Source organism: Vicia villosa, linkage group LG5 (genome assembly GCF_029867415.1).
Source record: "Vicia villosa cultivar HV-30 ecotype Madison, WI linkage group LG5, Vvil1.0, whole genome shotgun sequence".
NCBI classification, from domain to species: Eukaryota; Viridiplantae; Streptophyta; class Magnoliopsida; order Fabales; family Fabaceae; genus Vicia; species Vicia villosa.
Window position 1 is genome coordinate 169,088,050 of NC_081184.1, and position 23,995 is coordinate 169,112,044.

Sequence of the window (23,995 nt, forward strand, 5' to 3'; positions counted from 1 at the left end):
TTTTCGATCCTCAGCATCACTATACCAACTCGAGTCGGTGTAACCCACTAATTTGCATTATTTTCCCTTATCAGCTGTAGGAAACAGAATGCCATAGTCGATAGTTCCTTTCAGATACCTCAGTATCCTCTTTGCCGCTGCTAGATGTGATATCTTTGGCTTCTGCATGAATTTACTTATCATACCTACACTGTATGTTAAGTCAGGCCTTGTGTGACAAAGGTATCTCAATGACCCAATAAGACTTCTGTATTGGGTTGGGTAGACATCCTTTTCATATGATTCCTTCGACAGTTGCAGTCTTGCCTCTGCAGGTGTCGAAGTCGAATTGCATTCTCCCATCTCAAATCTCTTGAGAATTTCACTTGCATATCTTCTTTGATGCATCATCAAGCCTCTATTACTCTTGTAGAATTCGATGCCAAAGAAGTATGAAATTTCGCCCAAATTTGACATTTCGAATTCCTTGCTGAGATCACCTTTGAAGCCTTTGATCTCTTTCTTGCAGCTACCTGTTATCAACAAGTCATCGACATAGAGACATAATATAAGAAATTCACTATTGCTTCTTCTTACATATACACCATGCTCAGTTGTGCACTTCACAAATTTCTTCTCCCATAGGAAACCGTCGATCTTCTGATTCCAAGCTCTTGGAGTTTGCTTCAGTCCATACAGGGCTTTATGCAGCCTGTACACTTTTCTCTCTTTGCCATGTTTCACAAACCCAACTGGTTGTGCAACATAGACTTCTTCGTCTAAGGGTCCATTTAGGAATGCATATTTAACGTCCATCTGACAAATGTGCCAATTGTCCAACAACCAACCTGATCGTTTCGATCCTGGAAATAGGTGCAGAAACCTCATCGAAATTAATTCCTTCCTTCTGAAGAAATCCTTTCGCCACAAGCCTTGCCTTGTGTCGAGTCACTTCACCTTTGGGATTACACTTCACCTTGTATACCCACTTCATATCAATTGCCTTCTTGCCTTGAGGCAATTCGACAAGAAACCAAGTATTGTTGTCTTCGATGGGCTTCAATTGTTCGTTCATAGATTTCACCCACTTCGAATCCTTCAATGCCTCAGTTGCATTGACAGGTTCGACATCTGCGTAGAAAGCGTAATGTACCAGCTCACATTCATCATTGAATACATCATCTGATGTAATCACACATTCTTGCAACCTTGCAGGCATGTGTCTTGTTCTCTGAGGTCTGCTTGGGCCTGTATTACCTCTGACTTCTTCTTGTCGAACTTCTTCTCTTTCGACTTTAGTAGTTGGTTCGTCACAAAAGATTCTCACGGAATCCTTCTTGACATTTTATGTACAATCCCATTCTTTAAGCTCATCTATGATCACGTCCCTGCTGATCACTACTTGCTTGTTCACTAGGTCGAACAACTTGTATCCTCTAGTCGAATGATATCCTATAAGGATCATTTGACTCGACTTGTCATCAAGTTTTCTTCTTAACTGATCTAGAACATGTCTATGTGTTATAGATCCAAATATCTTCAGATGACTCAAGCTAGGCTTCACACCAGACCAACATTCTTCTGGAGTAATTCCTTCTCGCTTCTTCGTCGGACATCTGTTCAGAATATATGTTGCAGTCGACATAGCTTCTCCCCAAAATTCTTTAGGTAAATGCTTGCCTTTCAACATACTTCTTACCATATTCATGATGGTTCGATTCTTCCTTTCTGCAGTTTCAGTTTGCTGTGGAGTGTAGGGTGGCACCACTTCATGCACAATCCCTTATTTCTCACATAACATGTCGAAGTCTTTTGACACATAATCTCCACCACCATTAGTTCTCAAAACTTTGAGCTTTCGACCATTTTGCCTTTCGACCATAGATTTGAACTTGGCGAATACCTCGATCACTTCACATTTCTTCTTGATCAGGTAAGTCCATAGTTTTCAGCTAAAATCATTTACGAATGTAACAAAGTATTTTTTACCTCTATTCAAATCCACCTGGATAGGACTACATACATCAAAGTATATGATTTCGAGAATAGCCTTCGACTTACTTCCTACATCCTTGCAGAAACTATTCTTGTGCTACTTCTCCTGCACACATTCATCACATAATTCTCTTGGAATGTCGATTTCTGGTAACCCTGAAACCATATTTCTTCTTTTCAACTATCTGATGTCATTGAAGTTGAGATGACCTAGTCGATAGTGCCATATCTATTCATCTCTGCTAGCTGCAGTTGCAAGGCACTCATGCTTCATCACATTGAGTTCAATCTTGAAGGTTCTATTCTGAGACATAGGAGCCTTCAAGATCAACCTCCCACTTGCGTCGACAACTCTCATCATTTTTTCTTCGAATTGTTGTAGCCACCTCTACCTTTATTTCTAGTCCAGCTTCCTTTGCCTTTCTTTTTGTTTGTCGACTGGGCATGTAGAGCCACATCGCTCTTCGACTTGACTGCAGCTCTTTCAGTCATTCTTTGTTCATGAGATTCAAGCGTCCCTTGAAGCTCTTCTTTTGTTAGTTTTGATAAATCTTTCGATTCCTCTATGGCTACCACTATGTGGTCGAACTTAGGGGATAACGACCTCAAGATCTTTGAAACAACAGCTCTTGTTGTTAATACTTCTCCACATGTCTTGATTTGATTCACTAGTTTCGTAACCCTAGTGAAGAAATCAGTTATGCTTTCGCTATCTTTCATTTGAAGCAATTCATATGTTCTCTTGTGAGTTTGTAACCTCGTCTCTTTCACCTTCTCTGCTCCTCCAGAAGATTTTTCAAGAATCTCCTAAGATTTTTTGAAGATTCTATATCACTAACCTTTTCAAAATTATCTGGACTCAGACATTGATGGATTATAAAGAGAGCTTTATAATCTTTCTTCTTCAATTCTTTATGTGCAGTCTTTTGTTCCTCCTTTGCACCTTCTGCAAGCAGTTTTATCCCTTCTTTTACAAGATTCCAAAGATCTTGACAATAGAATACAACTTCCATCTGCTTGCACCAATTCTCATAGTTATTGTAATACGGTGAACTGACTTTTTATCGATCGAAATGTCGCGGTTAAGCATGAGTCGCCACCGACTTTTATTTTATCCAAACTAAATCGGAAAGGCTAAAAGAAACAGAAAAAAACCCTTTAAAGAAATCTAAGTTCGGGGGGTAATTTATGCAAAGGGAAGGTGTAAGGCACCCTTTGCATCCATGGTTTTCCATGGGCTCTTAATTGCTTTGCTTGCTCGTTTGTTTTTTAAAAAAAGGTAGATGAAAGAAAAAAGTGGACTTTAGCTCGTAAATGAGCGTAGCCAGTTTTCGAAGAATTGTGAGAAAGAATATTAAAGATGAGCATTGCAAGGCAATTAGGGGCAATTACCTTAAACTCAGATGATAGGTCTCTTTTTAGCCTTTCAGAATGAAAGGGTCTATCCTTGCCATAAGAGGGCAGGAAGCCTTTCGTTTGGAGGTTGAAGGGTTGTCGAAGCATCCTTTGCCATGAGACTGTCCCATGCCATAGAAGGGATGGCAAGGATCAGAATAAGCCATTTTTTCGTTAGGCAACCAGAAGATACCTCAGCCATTTTCCGTAGGCAACTTCCGAGGGTCGAGGTCATTTGTGTATCGAAGGCAGCATCATTTAGGGTCGTGACCTTTTTATCGAGGCAACATGGCTGAGGTATCCTCGTATTCGAGGGACTTGGCTTATTCTGCAAAAAACACAAGGCAACAGGCAACAAAGCAACAGGCAACAAAGCAACAGGCAACAAGGCAACAGAGAGGTTACCCAAAAGCGCGCGTGTGTGCCCCAATCACGTGGTTAATTCAATATATTATCTTGTAAATTAGTGATTCTAGGTTAATTACAATCTTGCACTCCCTAAATTACTAACCACACAATAATATAAAGCAATAAAGGGGGCGGGAAATTGTAACCAGCGGGATAATAATGCTATAGGTCTAACATAAGTAATAATTAAGATCAGGGTTTAGGGTTACCGACTATTCGAAGCTTTGGCATTTGGCAAACCCTGAAAGGTGGGAAAAATAAGAAGCAATAGCAGGGTGAGTGCACTATCGGTTCAGAGGCAAACATAACTAACCCTAATAAAAAATAAAAGGATAAAAGAAATTAAAATAAATAACTAGACACTTAGCTTTGAATTTGATCTGATATGGTTGGCAGTCGGAAGATCTTGAGATAATTCTTAAGACTAAACCCCTACTGTTTATTAAGAAAACTTGTTGTGACCTGGATGCTAGAATCGGGTGTGGTCGAATCTTGAAGGTTCACCATGGGACTGCAGGCTCTGAAACGTTGGGTTAATCCACGCATGCATGAGCTATGAATGTCTACAAAATAGTTCAATGCTCACGATAGTAGTACCTCGCAAAAACAAGAAAGTGTTAGTCACGCATGATAAAAAAATACTAACAATTATTAATTGAGATTAATTAAGAAAAATATAACACTAAACATGTTAAAAATAAAAATAAACAGATTAAGAAATAAATGACATATTTTTGTGTTTTCCTATTAATATTATGGAAAAATCTAACTAATCTAATTATATACAATTAAATCTAATTAAATATTAAGTGTCAAAATTATTTTAAATATTAAACCCTAAAAACCTAATCAAACCCTAACTAAGGTTAATTCTAAATTAAAACCTAACAAAATCTAATGCATTATTTAACTACCAGAATTAACTAATAAAACAAAAAAGAAATTATCAATAGTGGAAATAATACCCCAAAGGTCTAATAGAATAAAATCCTACAATCTAATCTTTGTCATCTTTGTCATTAAGATATATGTAAAAAAAATTGAAATAGGAAACAAATCACACAGAGCGAGACCACCCCCAAGTTTTCGTTGGATACCACACAAATACTCCTTCTATCCTTGACTTTTCCACACTCTCACGGGCCAATTAATGGCCGACACATGGCACTAGAGATATAAGTTTAAGACCATCTCCAATGGTAGTTCCTTCTAATAAGTTCTCCACCTAGACATGCCACATCATAGTACCATTGCATTGCAATGCAACTATGAAAAAATTGTGGTACCCAATCAAATTAGTTTATGAGGTAAAGTTGTGGGCCCAATAATAACTTTTTAGAATTATACAATTAAAATAAAAATTATAAAAATTATTTTAAGATGATGTGGCTAGTGGGACCCATAAAGAACCCAAAAATGGGTTGCACCATTGGAGATGCTCTAACATAATGAAAACCACATATTAATATAGAGATCATCAACCATTCAATATACTTTCTTCTTCACTGTGAAACACTCTCTCTCTCACGGCAATGTTTTTTTAGATCCAAAAACAAACACAATTTTCTTTCTTTCTCAAATTTAAATTAAGCACTTAATTCAAAGAATGACAACCATATGAGCAACATCAACAGTTTAGAAGCAGTAAAAAAAAATACTTACGCCGGAATCGGAGGACTCGTGGTGGTGGTGTTGATGCGTTTGAGCTGGCCGGTGGAAGGAGATCGTGCGGCGGTTCTGTTCGGTTGAGAAAGCGGAGATGCCGGATCTAGTGTTGCAGCGATTGGTGAGGAGTATGGTTGTTCTTCAGATCCGGTTGTGATCGGCGGAGCTGATGTATGGACCGATGATGACGGTGTTGTTACGCGCGTGTGGTGAGAAGTGGTTGTTTCGCCTGCGTGCAGAAGGGAAAGGCGTGGTAGTCAGAACTTGCATCTGCGGCTGCTCACGATTTACGCAGGGACTGAATGTGTTCGTTGGCGGTTGTATCGGTGATGTTGTTGCTTCTGCGTAGTTGTTAATTTGCAGATTTTCGAGGCAGTTTTGGCATTGAACTTTTGATTCGATCCTGGGAAATTGCTACGTGAAGTTGTGTTGTTCGGATCGGAGATTAAGTGAATTAGCGATGAATTTGTTCGTCCTCCCTTTGCGGTTTCCGCTCTATTGTTTTACTTCTTCTTTTCTTAATTTCTGCAAAAAACAAGAAAAAAGATTATATCAATTGCATTGTTGTTAGCTTACCATCCAATTTCTTCTTCTTCTAATTCGGTTTTCGACCCGCCTCTGTTTTGATCTTGCGTTGCTGGCTATCTCGTGAATTTGGGTTGATAGTGCTCTAATAAAATTGAAACAAAATTCAAGGAGGGATTTTAGAAACGTGAAAGTCTTGAATAGTGTGATTACGAGGTTTCTATTGTACGTGAAGAAAAAAAGTTTTGTGGGGTTTCTCCTCCTTTTTTTCTGAATAAGGGTTGGAAAAATTAGTATTTATAGACTAAATTAGGTTAAAGAAAAATGGGCTTGGACTAGCTAAAATAAACATAGAACAAATTAAACATAATATTAAACAAAATTAAAAGACCAACTATATATTTTTATTTTGGTAATAATGCAAAAAGAGTGATTTAACTAAAAACAAAATTTAATATTTAAATAAAAAAAACAATTTTTTGTGATTTTCTTGAATGAAAATAAAACTAGAGTTAGTGAATAAAAGGAAGAAATGTTAGTAGTAGGATTCAAACGCGTGACTGTAGATCTGTAAGCCTTACCTCCTTACCAATTGTGTCATGTTTATTTAAAATAAAACTTATAATTATATGAGGCAAATTTTGGGGTATGACAGTTGCCCCTGTTCAATTGTCTTAAACCTGAAGATGTAGAGTGGTTTGTATGCCAGTCGGTATCTGAAGGTGGAAGATGATTGAACACTAGAATACCAAGAAATTTGCCTTTGTCGGGGATGGGCTTGAGGATGTCATCCAGTAAATCATGCATCAGATTATGTTTGATCGTTACGGAACCGTCCGAGGTTACTGCTTTTAGATTTTGAAAAGTTGATTGTTTTAAGGAATCGGCTGAGATATCAACTTAAATCTGAAGGTAGATTGTTAAGGAACCGTCCAAGGCATCGACTTAACTCTGAAGGTGGATCATTAAGGAACCGTCCAAGGTATCGACTTAATATTCGAAGCATATCATTAAGGCACCGTCAAAGGTATCGACTTAGATATGAAGGTGGATCATTAAGGAACCGTCAAAGGTATCGACTTAACTTCCAAAGGTAGATCATTAAGGAACCGTCAAAGGTATCGACTTAATATTCGAAGCATATCATTGAGGCACCGTCAAAGGTATCGACTCAGATATGTAGATAGATTGTATAAGGAACCGTCAAAGGTATCGACTTATATCTGAAGTGTGTTGTTAAGGAACCGTCAAAGGTGTCGACTTAACTCTTGATGTGGGTTGTTAAGGAACCGTCAAAGGTATCGACTTAACTCTGAAGCATATCATTGAGGCACCGTCAAAGGTATCGACTCAGATATGTAGATAGATTGTATAAGGAACCGTCAAAGGTATCGACTTATATCTGAAGTGTGTTGTTAAGGAACCGTCAAAGGTGTCGACTTAACTCTTGATATATTAAGGAACCGTCAAAGGTGTCGACTTAACTCTTGATATATTAAGGAACCGTCAAAGGTGTCGACTTAATACTTGAAAATAGAGGTAGTAGTATCCTGAAAAGTAAAGGTTAGTTTTCTTATGTCATGATGCATGCGTTTATGTGATGAGTATCTCAAAATAAATGAGAAACTTCGTATGTTATGGATTTGTTATATAGTGATGTATGCAATGTATGAATATGTTTGTGTCATATGGTATGCAAATATGATTTAGTCGAGAAAATAAATCTCCAAGTCTTTGTAGTTTGGATTTCGTCTTGAAGATGCTCAGCTGGGGATTTATAATTTCCGCTTAGGGATGATCAGTAACTTGATGTTCCCTGATTGGGGATAAAGGGAAACCATGTTGGGGAGTCATGCCTTTGTCGGGGTAGGAGTGTTGGAAGACATCTTCTTAGGGATTACTCTGTGGGGATATGATCTTGCGAAATCAGCTTTGTGGGAAGACGCGGATGTCTTGAATGTTGCCCCTAGTATTATAGTACCTGTCGTTCCTGGACTTTAATTAGGGCACGCCACTGAATGTTGATCAAGATGTCAAGCTGGACTTGTATAGATTTGCCCCGGTTAGTAGGAACTTTGGAAAGATTCGTCTCGCGAGGACTTTATGAGATATGAACCATGGGCGACATGCCCCTTAGTAACCATTGGTCCAGGACAATGCCCCATATTGATTGGAAATAGCTTAAGATTTATTTGGATGCATGCCCCTGATTGTTTTTGGCATCTTTGAGAGATTCTCGGAATCTTGACTTGATTTCCCCAGATTGACCGGGAAATAGTTTGACTTCCGCTTGGGATGTATGCTTTTGACTTTTTGGCATTTGAGAGATTCTTCGAATCTTGACTTGATTGCCCCAGATTGATTGGGAGAAACGTGTCATGCCCCTTGTATATGTAGGAGACGTTGCCTATCGGGATAACTTTCTAGTCATTAGTTGTACCCTGTGCAAGTTCTTTCTGATGCTAACATTTGAAATTATGTAGCAGAATATGTTTAATAATGAATTCATGAGATGCAATGCATACGTTTGTCTTGAGTTTTTTTGAAAAACATTAAAACCAAAGATGTAAACGTGTGATGTTTGTAAAAAAACATGATATTTGTAAAAACATGATATTTATGACAACGTGATGTTTGTAGAAACGTGATATCAACTCGGCATTTTGGTAAACCTTAAGGAGTCGGGATACCTTTTGGTGACAGTATGCTTTCGAACTAACCATGCTTCAATTAGGACTTTCAAGGGTTGTAACGTGGCTTGGTTCACGGTTTACGAAACAAAGGATAATGGCTCAAATTTTATTGTACCCACCCCTCTTCGTGATGATCTTCAGTCCTAAGCTCTGTCAATTCAACTTATGCATTCAGGTTTCAAGAGACTTTGGATTTTCCCCTTTGACAATGATGATGGTTCACAAGTAAAGAGAACTTTTGAGATGGCCGTCACTTCTTCCTTTTGGTAGTCACAATATTTTGTTGTTCAGGAATTTATTGACTTCTCTTTTTTCATCTTTTGATATTCCTAACTTTTGCCTGAAATGTCTATTGTGAGCTTACAGTCAGCGGGATGCCTTGATTTTTGCCTAAGTCATCTTTTTTATTTTTGACTTAGCAGGCTTTTCTTTGTATATATGTTTTTCGTTCTTTCCTTTTTGAAAGATAATGACTGCCTTGTTTGATTGATGAACCGTCATTGTCTTTTGATTGACATTTCCAACACTTCTTTGATGCGTGCGGTTGAACGTTTGTGATTGAAACCTTTGTTGAAAGGTGTACTGAATGGTTCTCTTAAAATAGAATGCACAGCCGAATTAACTGAGAACTACCATGCCCCAGGTTATGATCACAGGTTTTGAATTATTCAAGAAAGAAAACTCCTACAACTTAGGCTCAAAAGGGTTAACGAGGGATTATCATCCTTATATCTCCACTGTTTAGGAGTTGAAATAATGCCTGTACATCGTCAACACAGTCCGTTCAAAAGCATACTGTATGAGGTTGCGGTATCGTTTTCGTCATCCTCCCTCAAAAGGCTTACAGCTTAGCAGGAGTTGAATAAACACAAAACATATGCAAAGTAAATACGTGATTCGAAATGAATGATAACGAAATAATGTATTCAAGACAAACATATGCAATGCACTGATGATAATTATTAAAATAGATAATGTCTATCATAAGTCGAATGTTTAAACAAACAAAATAGAAATTGCAAACAAAAGTAAATCTAATGATCTAAAAAGTTCATCCTTCTAGCCACCCATAGTATTAGCAATCTTGTTGTGATTAGGCATGGGAGCAGTGATCACATTAGGAGTTGCAGGATGGTCGAATTCAATTTCACCAGCGTCGATCATATCTTGGATCTTATTCTTCAACGGCCAACAATTCTCCGTGTCATGTCCAGGACTGTTAGAATGATATGCGCACCTCGCGTTGGGTTTGTAACTAGGAGCAGAAGTGTTAGGATTTTTAGGAGGATCCCTCAGAGTGATCAAATTTGCCTTTTGCAGATGTTGTAAGGCTTGAGCTAGCGACATATTGATCTTTGTGAATTGACGTCTGGGTTTATCTTGTTTGTTTTGACGACCCTGTTGAGGCGCCGGTGTGGAGCTCAGAACTGCCCCAATAGATTGATCATGGCTTATACTTTTCTGCCCATACACAACATTGGAATCTGACCTCCCATTAGAATGCTTCTTTGTAGTACCTAAGGATGTAGCCATTTGAATCTTACCACTTCGAATACCACTCTCGACACGTTCCCCAATCAGTATGAGTTCAGTGAATCCAGATGATGAACTCCCCAATAAATGACTATAGAAAGGACTAGTCAGTGTACTCATAAATATATCGACCAATTCTCTGTCAGCTAAGGAGGGTTTGACTCTTCCAGCTAGATCTCTCCACTTTTGAGCATACTCCTTGAAACTTTCTTTAGGTCCCATGGACATGCTTTGTAGTTGCATGCGAGTTGGTGCGAGATCGGAATTATATTGGTATTGCTTATAGAAAGCAACAACTAAATCTTCCCAGGTATGGATGTTGGTACTTTCCAGTTGATAATACCATTCGAGTTGAGTTCCAGATAAGCTTTCCTGAAAGAAATGGATCCAGAGCCTCTTATCAGTAGTGTGAGGCTGAATCTTCCTTACATAAGACCTCAAGTGTAGTTTAGGACAAGAGACTCCATCATACTTAGCAAAGGCGGGAGTTTTGAATTTTGGAGGAATAACGACCCCAGGCACAAGTCCAAGCTCTTCAAAATCCAGCCCAGGTACCTTCTGAATTTCCACACTTCTCAGACGCTCTTCTAACATCTGGTATTTGTCATCGGGATGTTCGCCCTCATGGTAATAAACCTCTTCTTCTTCAGAGAGTTTGGCAGAATCGTGGTTACTTTTTGCATCGGTTTTGATACTAGCATTATCATCTTGCTCATCCTCATCACTGTCTTCAGAGGTTTCAGCATCCCTGAGTTGCAAGATTGGTCTAAGCTTTTTTACTCGAGTCTTCTTACCCTTTTTCTTCTTCTTTCTAGTCAACATGGCTTTCAGCTCTTCTTGCCCTTTGGACAAATTCAGAATCAAGGCTTGGAACTCGGTGTTTTGAGCTTGAAGATCCTTAACTGATTGTTCGAGATTCATGATGCTGAAATAAACAGCGAGGAAGGATGAGAAGCCCATCATAGGAAACCTGTTATGCAATGTTATGAATGCAAATGAAATGTTTTCGAGGATCTTTAAGGAATTTAGTTAGCAACTTTAGGAATTTAATCAGTCACAGCTTCGTCTGAAGAACCTTGGCTTTCATTTTTAAGCGTCCTTCTTTAAGAATCAAGCTCACCATATCGAGTGGGTCATCGCCTCTGATTCAGGATACTTCTGAATTTGAAGATACGTGGCCAGAGGAAAATAAATCCTCTTGCCCCTTGATAGGTACTGGATCTCTGAATTGGAAGGTATGTGGCCAGAGGGAAGTAAATCCTCTTGCCCCTTGATTAGGAGATCAACCTTTGATAAGGGCACTTGAAATTGTGCGCCCTAAATCCCTAAGATCCTTGAAAGGGTTAGTTAAATCATGTTATGCTTATGATGTCATGATGTCATGAATGTTATGCGAATGCAATTCATTAGGCATAGTGTGAGATAGTAAGGGCAAACACGTCCTTTTAACAAAACCTGCAAAGAACAAAGGTTAGTAGCAAACACAAACAAGTCACACAAGTCACACAATTTTTTGACTTAAGGCTTGCATGGAGTCTGATCAGGTGTCCTTCCCAAGGGTATTTCTATGGATAAAGAGATTTCAGCAACGGGTTCTACAAGTTATCCAGAATTGTCAGCCCTTCTAAAGCACCCTCGGACATGATGCATTCGCACCATGCAATGATACTTTGAGAAAGAACCTATCTGAATTGTAGTATCGGGTAGCGACTAGTCCTTAACATTTGTCAAGGGTAGTCCCCCCACTACGTTCCTAAAGGCCAGGATGGGTTAAGGGTAACTAAAGGTCCTTGAGCTACGGCGCACCCACAGACACATACATAGACCCCCCTCATTTGAGAAAGGTGTGCATATGCTATGGAGTCCTAACTCAAGCGTGAACTTCATATTGACTCATCTCCCACATATGTGAAAGAGGTCGCCATGACTATGCCACTCCTAATCTTAAGTGTTCTTGAATCCGGGAATAGGATTCGTCCTTCAATTTTCCCAAAACGCCCCTGAAAGATAAAACAAACAAAGCAAACAATAGAAAACATTTAAGTGAATCCTAAACTTTTAAGGTAACCCCTCTTTTATCGAATTTTGACTCCCCAGCAGAGTCGCCAGTTCTGTAATACGGTGAACTGACTTTTTATCGATCGAAATGTCGCGGTTAAGCATGAGTCGCCACCGACTTTTATTTTATCCAAACTAAATCGGAAAGGCTAAAAGAAACAGAAAAAAACCCTTTAAAGAAATCTAAGTTCGGGGGGTAATTTATGCAAAGGGAAGGTGTAAGGCACCCTTTGCATCCATGGTTTTCCATGGGCTCTTAATTGCTTTGCTTGCTCGTTTGTTTTTTAAAAAAAGGTAGATGAAAGAAAAAAGTGGACTTTAGCTCGTAAATGAGCGTAGCCAGTTTTCGAAGAATTGTGAGAAAGAATATTAAAGATGAGCATTGCAAGGCAATTAGGGGCAATTACCTTAAACTCAGATGATAGGTCTCTTTTTAGCCTTTCAGAATGAAAGGGTCTATCCTTGCCATAAGAGGGCAGGAAGCCTTTCGTTTGGAGGTTGAAGGGTCGTCGAAGCATCCTTTGCCATGAGACTGTCCCATGCCATAGAAGGGCAGGTAATCTAAGGCAAGGATCAGAATAAGCCATTTTTTCGTTAGGCAACCAGAAGATACCTCAGCCATTTTCCGTAGGCAACTTCCGAGGGTCGAGGTCATTTGTGTATCGAAGGCAGCATCATTTAGGGTCGTGACCTTTTTATCGAGGCAACATGGCTGAGGTATCCTCGTATTCGAGGGACTTGGCTTATTCTGCAAAAAAACACAAGGCAACAGGCAACAAAGCAACAGGCAACAAAGCAACAGGCAACAAGGCAACAGAGAGGTTACCCAAAAGCGCGCGTGTGTGCACCAATCACGTGGTTAATTCAATATATTATCTTGTAAATTAGTGATTCTAGGTTAATTACAATCTTGCACTCCCTAAATTACTAACCACACAATAATATAAAGCAATAAAGGGGGCGGGAAATTGTAACCAGCGGGATAATAATGCTATAGGTCTAACATAAGTAATAATTAAGATCAGGGTTTAGGGTTACCGACTATTCGAAGCTTTGGCATTTGGCAAACCCTGAAAGGTGGGAAAAATAAGAAGCAATAGCAGGGTGAGTGCACTATCGGTTCAGAGGCAAACATAACTAACCCTAATAAAAAATAAAAGGATAAAAGAAATTAAAATAAATAACTAGACACTTAGCTTTGAATTTGATCTGATATGGTTGGCAGTCGGAAGATCTTGAGATAATTCTTAAGACTAAACCCCTACTGTTTATTAAGAAAACTTGTTGTGACCTGGATGCTAGAATCGGGTGTGGTCGAATCTTGAAGGTTCACCATGGGACTGCAGGCTCTGAAACGTTGGGTTAATCCACGCATGCATGAGCTATGAATGTCTACAAAATAGTTCAATGCTCACGATAGTAGTACCTCGCAAAAACAAGAAAGTGTTAGTCACGCATGATAAAAAAATACTAACAATTATTAATTGAGATTAATTAAGAAAAATATAACACTAAACATGTTAAAAATAAAAATAAACAGATTAAGAAATAAATGACATATTTTTGTGTTTTCCTATTAATATTATGGAAAAATCTAACTAATCTAATTATATACAATTAAATCTAATTAAATATTAAGTGTCAAAATTATTTTAAATATTAAACCCTAAAAACCTAATCAAACCCTAACTAAGGTTAATTCTAAATTAAAACCTAACAAAATCTAATGCATTATTTAACTACCAGAATTAACTAATAAAACAAAAAAGAAATTATCAATAGTGGAAATAATACCCCAAAGGTCTAATAGAATAAAATCCTACAATCTAATCTTTGTCATCTTTGTCATTAAGATATATGTAAAAAAAATTGAAATAGGAAACAAATCACACAGAGCGAGACCACCCCCAAGTTTTCGTTGGATACCACACAAATACTCCTTCTATCCTTGACTTTTCCACACTCTCACGGGCCAATTAATGGCCGACACATGGCACTAGAGATATAAGTTTAAGACCATCTCCAATGGTAGTTCCTTCTAATAAGTTCTCCACCTAGACATGCCACATCATAGTACCATTGCATTGCAATGCACCATTGGAGATGCTCTAACATAATGAAAACCACATATTAATATAGAGATCATCAACCATTCAATATACTTTCTTCTTCACTGTGAAACACTCTCTCTCTCACGGCAATGTTTTTTTAGATCCAAAAACAAACACAATTTTCTTTCTTTCTCAAATTTAAATTAAGCACTTAATTCAAAGAATGACAACCATATGAGCAACATCAACAGTTTAGAAGCAGTAAAAAAAATACTTACGCCGGAATCGGAGGACTCGTGGTGGTGGTGTTGATGCGTTTGAGCTGGCCGGTGGAAGGAGATCGTGCGGCGGTTCTGTTCGGTTGAGAAAGCGGAGATGCCGGATCTAGTGTTGCAGCGATTGGTGAGGAGTATGGTTGTTCTTCAGATCCGGTTGTGATCGGCGGAGCTGATGTATGGACCGATGATGACGGTGTTGTTACGCGCGTGTGGTGAGAAGTGGTTGTTTCGCCTGCGTGCAGAAGGGAAAGGCGTGGTAGTCAGAACTTGCATCTGCGGCTGCTCACGATTTACGCAGGGACTGAATGTGTTCGTTGGCGGTTGTATCGGTGATGTTGTTGCTTCTGTGTAGTTGTTAATTTGCACATTTTCGAGGCAGTTTTGGCATTGAACTTTTGATTCGATCCTGGGAAATTGCTACGTGAAGTTGTGTTGTTCGGATCGGAGATTAAGTGAATTAGCGATGAATTTGTTCGTCCTCCCTTTGCGGTTTCCGCTCTATTGTTTCACTTCTTCTTTTCTTAATTTCTGCAAAAAACAAGAAAAAAGATTATATCAATTGCATTGTTGTTAGCTTACCATCCAATTTCTTCTTCTTCTAATTCGGTTTTCGACCCGCCTCTGTTTTGATCTTGCGTTGCTGGCTATCTCGTGAATTTGGGTTGATAGTGCTCTAATAAAATTGAAACAAAATTCAAGGAGGGATTTTAGAAACGTGAAAGTCTTGAATAGTGTGATTACGAGGTTTCTATTGTACGTGAAGAAAAAAAGTTTTGTGGGGTTTCTCCTCCTTTTTTTCTGAATAAGGGTTGGAAAAATTAGTATTTATAGACTAAATTAGGTTAAAGAAAAATGGGCTTGGACTAGCTAAAATAAACATAGAACAAATTAAACATAATATTAAACAAAATTAAAAGACCAACTATATATTTTTATTTTGGTAATAATGCAAAAAGAGTGATTTAACTAAAAACAAAATTTAATATTTAAATAAAAAAACAATTTTTTGTGATTTTCTTGAATGAAAATAAAACTAGAGTTAGTGAATAAAAGGAAGAAATGTTAGTAGTAGGATTCAAACGCGTGACTGTAGATCTGTAAGCCTTACCTCCTTACCAATTGTGTCATGTTTATTTAAAATAAAACTTATAATTATATGAGGCAAATTTTGGGGTATGACAGTTATCTCCTTTCAGAATTGGTAGTGTTGCTGGAAAATGCCCATTCGGATGATTCATTGCCATGGTCATTCTTCTTGCCTTGAATCGATTAACCAGAGCTCTAGATACCAGATGTTGGAATTAGACTCTCAAACCTTTGAGGAATTTCTTATCGTTAAAGATGTCAATGAAGAAAATAATGACAAAAGTAGGATTAGGGTTTGTGGAAATTAAAAGAGAAGAAGAAAGTATTTTCTGCAGAGTTTCTCTCTGCCTACAAACTGTGGAAATTTTGTTATTCACTTGCAACTGCAACTTCTGTGAATACAAGTTGATGACTTGATTACAAAATAATGAGGGTTACTCCCTATTCATAGATTTAGGTTAGCTTTCTCCCTAAGCCAAAGCACAAAACTATAAAAGCCCAAAATACCTATTTTGGAACTAAATCAAATCAAATTTATTTTAAATCTAAATCAAATCTATCTAGATCTAAAACAAATATATGTGTAACAAACTGCTACCCACTTCGACACATCTTGTGTTCGAGCAACAACCTGCTTCGACACAAGGAATTACAAATTAACACCTTCTTAGAAATCCGCAGCGAAATTCCAAAAATACCTCTATATTTCGGAAGTGCATCTCCGAAATCACCTTTTTAAGAAAAAAATGTCATTTCGGATGTGCATTTTCGAAAATACCTTATTTTTTAGCAGAAAAAAAGTGATTTCGGATTTGCACTTCCGAAAACACCTTTTTTTAGAAAAAAATGACTTCAGATGTGCACGTCCAAAATCACCCCCTTAAAGAATTGGCTTGATTGCAATTTTGGTCCACCTATTTTGAATTTTTTTAAATTTTGGTCTCTCCATTTTTAAAACCACAATTTTGATTTCCATTTTGAATTTCCTGTAGAAAAAAAAAAATAAGGACTAATTTTACATAAAAAAGCAAAATAGGAGAATGAAAATTGCACAAAAAGCTTAAAAAGATGACTAAAATAGTGGTTTTTAAAATAGAGAAATCAAAATCAATAAAAAAATAAAATAGGAGATTGAAATTGCAATTAAGCCAAAAATAATAATGATTGTTGTATGAAAATGAAAAATTATAAAAAAAAAAATTACAAAATTGTTTTTCATTAATCACATGTGAAAGATAAGTTCACATAATTGAAAATAGAGAAAATAATAAATGTTTATGGGTATAATAAAATAAATATTACTCTCTCCGTCTTTTTATTATAAGTTGCTCTGGAAAAAAATTTGTATTTAAATATAAGTCGTTTTACCATTCCAATGAATAATTAATGATATTTTTCCTATTATATCCTTAAATATTTATTATCCTCTCTCCTTTCAATTATGTAAGTTTTATCTTTCATATGTCATTAGGATAATTTTGTAAAAACCTTCATAATTTCTCATTTTCATACCATAATTATTATTTTTCTTAACATGTGTGAAAAATCTAAAACGATTTATAATAAAAAGTGGAAGTAATATTAATTATTCATTGAAATTATAAAAGAAGTTTTTTTTTGCCATAAAAAAAAATTCCAATCAAAATTAGATCTAATAATTGCATCTAAATGAAAATTTATTTACCCACCTCCCTATGGGGGTCACCCCCAGCGAAAACCCCACTTTACCCCTGCTTCGGAAATGCATTTCCGAAATATTTTTTTTTCTAAATTTTTCCAGACTTCGGAAGTGCATTTCCGAAAAAATCCCAAAAATTGGGATTTTGATTAATTCGGAGATGCATCTCTGAAAAAACAAAAAAAAATCTAAAAATCCCAAAAATTAATTTTAGGATATTAATTAATTCATATATCATAAATTTGATATAATTTATGAGTAATAAATAATAATAATTATATATTTTGATATAATTTATAAGTTATGAATAATAAGTATTATATATTTCTATTATGATTCATATTTTAAAATTTAAAATAATTTTAATTAAAAAAACTAATTATATATTTATATATTTATGTATTTATATATTTATAATAATTATTATGTATTTACAAAAAAAAAATAAAAAATTGAGTGTTTTAATTTATATATTTATATATTTATATAATAATTATAATAATTATTATATGTTTATAAAAATTATTATATATTTATATAATAATTATTATATATTAATTATAAATATATTTATATATTTATATAATAATTATAAAAATTTAAAAAATGAGTGTTTTAATTTATATTTATATATTATATATTTATATATTTCACTTACAAAATTAATAATTATTATTATATATTTATATATTTCTATTCTGATTCATAATTAAAAATGAGTTATAATTTTTTATTTAGTTTAAAAAATTTAAAAAAGATTTTGTCTTAATTTTATTTAACTAGATATATAGCCCGTGCGTTGCACGGGTTTAATTAAGAAATATTTTTAAAATATTTTATAAAATTTAAAATATCAATTTAAGTATATATAAACATATATAAATAACTTTTTAAATGTGAAACTGTGTTTATATTTAGTATTAATTTATTATAGAAAATAAATTTTTTATATCATTTATAAATATAAAAATTATATAAGATTTATAAATATAGTGGTTTATTGATAAACGTTAAATATTATAATGTTAAATATATTGAGTTAAAAAGTTTTGTTCAATTAGTAAAAGAGACATTTTTTAATTTTTTTAAAATAAATAAAATAATTGAAGATAGTTTTTATATTATTCAATAAATTTTAAATATCATATTTTATTTTAATAGTGCTATCACATTATATTTTATTCACTTATGATTGGATATTCTTATATTATTTATATTTATCTTTTGTTATATACGATTTATAAATAACAACTCATTTATATTATAATAATTTTTTATTACTCACACATATATGATATAATAATATATTTTTTTAATAAGCAATTTGTATCTAGCGGGTGATATAATAATATATGATATAATAATATATAATATAATAAGATATGATATAATAAGAATGGAGAATGGAAAAGACATGGAAAAGAAAAATCTTCAAAATTACATTTCTTTCCTTCCTGTTCTTCTGAAATAAACTCAAACAATATATTAGCAATTTTTAAATATATTTCATTGATTTAAAAAAATCTTATATATGATTTTTTTTTATAAAATGAATAAATATATTAAAGATATTGAAAATAAAATGATAAAACAGATATATTAAATAAACATAATTATTATCGGCATATTAGTATAATTTAACTTTATAATTTTAAATTTAGTTGATGCAATTAAAATGGTTTGAGACAAACTTACCTCTAAGATGCCCTTTGTCATCGATTTCTTGAACACTAGAGATGCAATTGAAACAACAATATAAAGATAAGATCAAGTTACTTTAGTTAGTATTATACAATATTAACTAATGAATAGTCAAGATAATATGAAGATTAAGAAAGATAAACAAAAGTTACAATACAAAAATAAAATTGCTGCTACAAAATTACTGCTAAAAAGTGATTACAAATCAAAATTAAATATTAACTAATCAACAATCAAGATAATATGAAGATTAAGAAAGATAAATACAAATAATAATATAAAATTAAAAAACTGCTTAAAAATTGTTGTTTATAATTTATAAAGGGATTAAAAATCAAAATCAACATCTATATTCAATATTTAGTATATATACATAATTGAATGAGTATTTCTTGAAAGAGACCATGTAGAGAACAAATCTAAAAAGAGAAATAGAAAAAAATTGAGATTGAACGCCATTTTTAAAGGTGTATTTATAATGAATACATAGAATACAATGAGAGAGTAAATGTACAATAAAAAAATTGTAACGTATTAAAAAAGTGTAAGTTAATAAATTTTGTTTGGAATAAGTTAAAATGCGGAAGATAGAAAGTTTTTATTCTCACGGTTGAAATCTTCAATTTAATTCTTATTGAACATAATAGCATTAAAAAAGTCAATAAAAAAACGTTTAACAGTTACATTTAAATTCATTATTATTAAACATTTTTGTAGAATTTATTTTTATTAAACTTCTATGTAATTGTTAAATGCTATATATTCTAACGGTTAAATGTTAAATTCATTCTTATAAAATTCATGTAACAATTACATTTATTCTTTTATATTCTGAAAAAAATTATTTTTATTTTATAGCTATGGCTCAATATTATTATTATTTTTATTAATATTGTTGTTATTATTATTATTATTATTATTTTCATTATTTGTCAATTTAATAAATAATATAATAATATAATAGTATAAATAAATATTTGTGTTTTGTTAATATTTAAAGTGACTACTAATTTATAAAACAGAAAAATTAGTTTAAGAGTTAATAATATATATTGGCAATAAGAGTTACCACCAACATAAAATTTATTGGTGTTTAAGTGTAACATTGTTAACGTTACGACCTCTCATTTTCTATAAAAAATATTATAAATTAAATTGAGTATTATATATTATTAACATTTAATTAAATTTAAAAATATTTATTTTTAAAAAAATGTATAAAATTGGAGAGAAATTTAAAAAGTGGTTTACATAAATATAAATAAAATATATAATAAAGTAATGTTAGTTTTAATAAAAATTAATTGTATTGTAATGCTATATAATCTAGCATTTTCCATTTATAAAAATAATATTAAAAAAATCATTTTCTTATTGAAAATTTTAAAAATTGTATAGTTTATAATTATGAAAAAAATATGAATAAGTAAATTTGAGTATTATATATTCTCAAAATGTAACTCAATTAAAAATATATTTCATTAATTAATAAATTCTATAAAATAATAACTTATTTCACTTTTACTTCATTCTATTTAAATCATATGTTTTTTTATTTATTAGCTATTATAATTTTTTTATATTTTTTTATAGCTATGGCTCAATATTATTATTATTATTATTATTATTATTATTATTATTATTATTATTATTATTTATATTGTATCAATTTAATGAATACTATAATACATATAATAGTATAAATAAATATTTGTGTTTTGTTAGTATGTTTATTGTTAATATAAATAATTTAATATTTTATTTAAAGTGGCCTCCAATTGATAAAATAGAAAAATAAGTTTAAGAGTTAATAATATATATTGGTATATAATTAGTTTGTGAGGATGACATATTTTCTTCATGTATTAAATTAAAAATGAGATTTTATAAATAGGTAGAATTATGTGACGATGACACATAAGCACGGAGATATGTAAGGATGACACATAAGTAAAAGCTAGGGTTTTTGTCTAAGGTTGTCATCATCACAACCTTACATTTATATTAAGTAGATGAATAAATTTTATATTTAATTCTATATAATTCAAAATTTACTTATGGAATTAAAATGTTTTTGATTTATATAAGTTAGTAAAATAATTTTTAACTTTAAAATTGTTTAGGAAATTTTGATTCACCTTGATTTTATTGATTCACGTTCATTTTATTGATTCACCTTGATTTTATACCTATTAATTGTATTGATTCACCTTGATTTTAATTTTTTAATAATTATTGAATTCTTTCGGAAGTGTATATCCGAAGACACCCCCCTCCTAAAAAAAAGTGTTTTCGGAAATGCATCTCCGAAAACCTTAAAAAAGTGTTTTCGGAAATGCATCTCCGAAAACCCAAAAAAAGGGTGTTTTCGGAAATGCATATCCGAAAACACTTTTTTTCGTGTTTTCGAAAGTGCATTTCTGAAATAAGACAAATTTTGAAAAAAAATAAGCGTTTCGGAAATGCATTTTCGAAGTGAGGGTATTTTGAGTTTTTCACCAGAGGTGGCCAAAAAAAGAGAGAGGTGGAGACGGAAATTTCCCATCTAAATTGCACAAATTTGACATATTGGACCCAAGTCCAATCCAAACTGACCTGTCCGGCCTAGTTTTAAAACTATAACACACTTAAACATCAAACTCTTTTAAAAAAAAATCAATACCGTTGGAAATACAACTTTCTATACAGTTGAAAATACAACTTTCTTAAAAAAATTAATTTTGACTTTGCCTTGAATCCCATGCAACATCCAAACTGTTTAAACAATCAGAATATGTTTGTTATGTCGTGTAGAAACTAATAATTAATATGGCTCTTTACTCTTTTACTTTAGAGTTGAGAATATATGAGAAATAGCACAAGACAATGAAAGTAAGACACGAATTTTAGGTTTGCCTCGAATCCGAATTATTTGTCCTTTACAATCACACCCTGAATGCAATTTGCACCAAACAAAGTGGTGGTGGATAACTAGACCTAATCCACCATGACCTAACCATACAGTACCTAACAATAGAATATTTCCCTTTTCATCTATTATGATTGTATTTTTAACATATTTATACTATTTTATCTATAAAGTAGGCTAGCAACCATACCCACGCACTCTAAATATTGAAAAATGGAAATTTTTGATTAATTTACAAGACTTTTTGTTATTTAATTTTAATCTATCTCTTACACAATGATTATCACATTTTTAAAACATAAAAAATATAACACTTTTTATTTTTAATATATTTTTTAATATCGCACATCATTCTCCGATCACATTTATAAACAACAAAAATATTTAATTATTGGTTACTATTTATAAACAAAAGTCAACTATTAATAAATTATTTAATATTATAATTTTATATACTTCTCTATTTTGTTTTTCAACATTTTATTAAATTTAATAAAGAGGACATTATAGTAAATTTAATCAATATTTTTTAGAAAGTCTAAAAAGTTAACTACACTTGATTGAATTTTTTAATAATCGTGAAAACAATTTTTGTTTCTTATAAATGTGAGCGGAGGATATATCTTTTAATTTATATTCTATCATATGTCTATTATTTTTTAGATACTATTATTTTTACTTTATATTTATTGTACATTTGGGAAATAGTTTATGTCTGGCCCAAGAAAATGATCCAACCGTCTTGGACACATTTAAACCAAGAATTATGGCGTGACCATGCCGCCCGAAAAGATCTCCAGGAGATCGTCCGCACTTAGGTCGAGTGTCAATCCGTCAAAGACACTAATAAACTAATCATACTCCAGCCCGTCAAAGAACACCGCCATTCAATTGTCATTATGATTGCATCGAAGCAATAATTCAATGAGGTGACTGGACAGAGTAATCATGGCCATAAAACATAAGAATAATACTATAACAGAAAGAAAAAAAAATATAAATAGAACAATCTTCTCCCTAAGAGAGGCAAACAATACATAAATTAAAAATACTTACAAGAGAAGTGCTAGCAACACTCTCTTTTCAACACTCTCTTAAGCACTCACTTTCTTATTGGTTGAAACATGTGTGGGTCGCTCACTTTGAAAATAGGTCTCACATAAAATTGTAGGACCTACACATGTTTCAACCAATAAAAAAGTGAGTGTTTGAGAGAGTATTAAAAAGAGAGTGTTCTTAACATTTCTCATACTTACAAACTTTTTTGCGACCTCTCCCAAGCATCGGAGGTCATCAACATAAAAACCATTTATAATAATAGATCATTTAAAATCATCATTCAACTTTTTATATTTTTTCTTTCATTCTAAAACAAATGGATGTTTATTTTCTTTTTAGGCTTAATTATTTTTTTTTCTATTTTATTATATTTATGAAATTAATCTTTATATTTTTAATTCAAATTTTTTATCCTTTTTACATATTTGTATTTATTATGTTTCTATTTTTAAATATTATCTCACTTATAAATATGACAAATTATGATATAAAATATTTTCATAATTTTACAGATAAAAAATATAAGTTAAAAATAAATATTTTATAAATTTTAAGTGTAAAAAAATGAGAGAATGATCAAAACCATTCAAATCTGAAATTAAAAAAATAAATAAAATTAAGATAGAGATCAAAATTATAACTAAGCATTCTTTTTAGGGCAATGCTAATGAGTGCCTCGGGGGCACTCGTTAAGGATCATTAATTAACTTTTCGATTCATTAATAATCTTTAAAAAAGACTTTATTAATTGTATTATTTAAGACAAAAGATTCAAATTTTCTAAACCATAAAAAAAAATTTGATACGTTACAATTATTACATTCAATTTTTATTTATTGTTACTTACTGTTTCTGCATATTTTATTTTCAATGCCTAGAAATTTTTATTTTCAAAAAACACTACTATTTGTTTTCATATTTAGTTTAAAACATATACCGTGGATAAAGTGTTTTCTTTATATATATTTTTTAATTTATCAAAA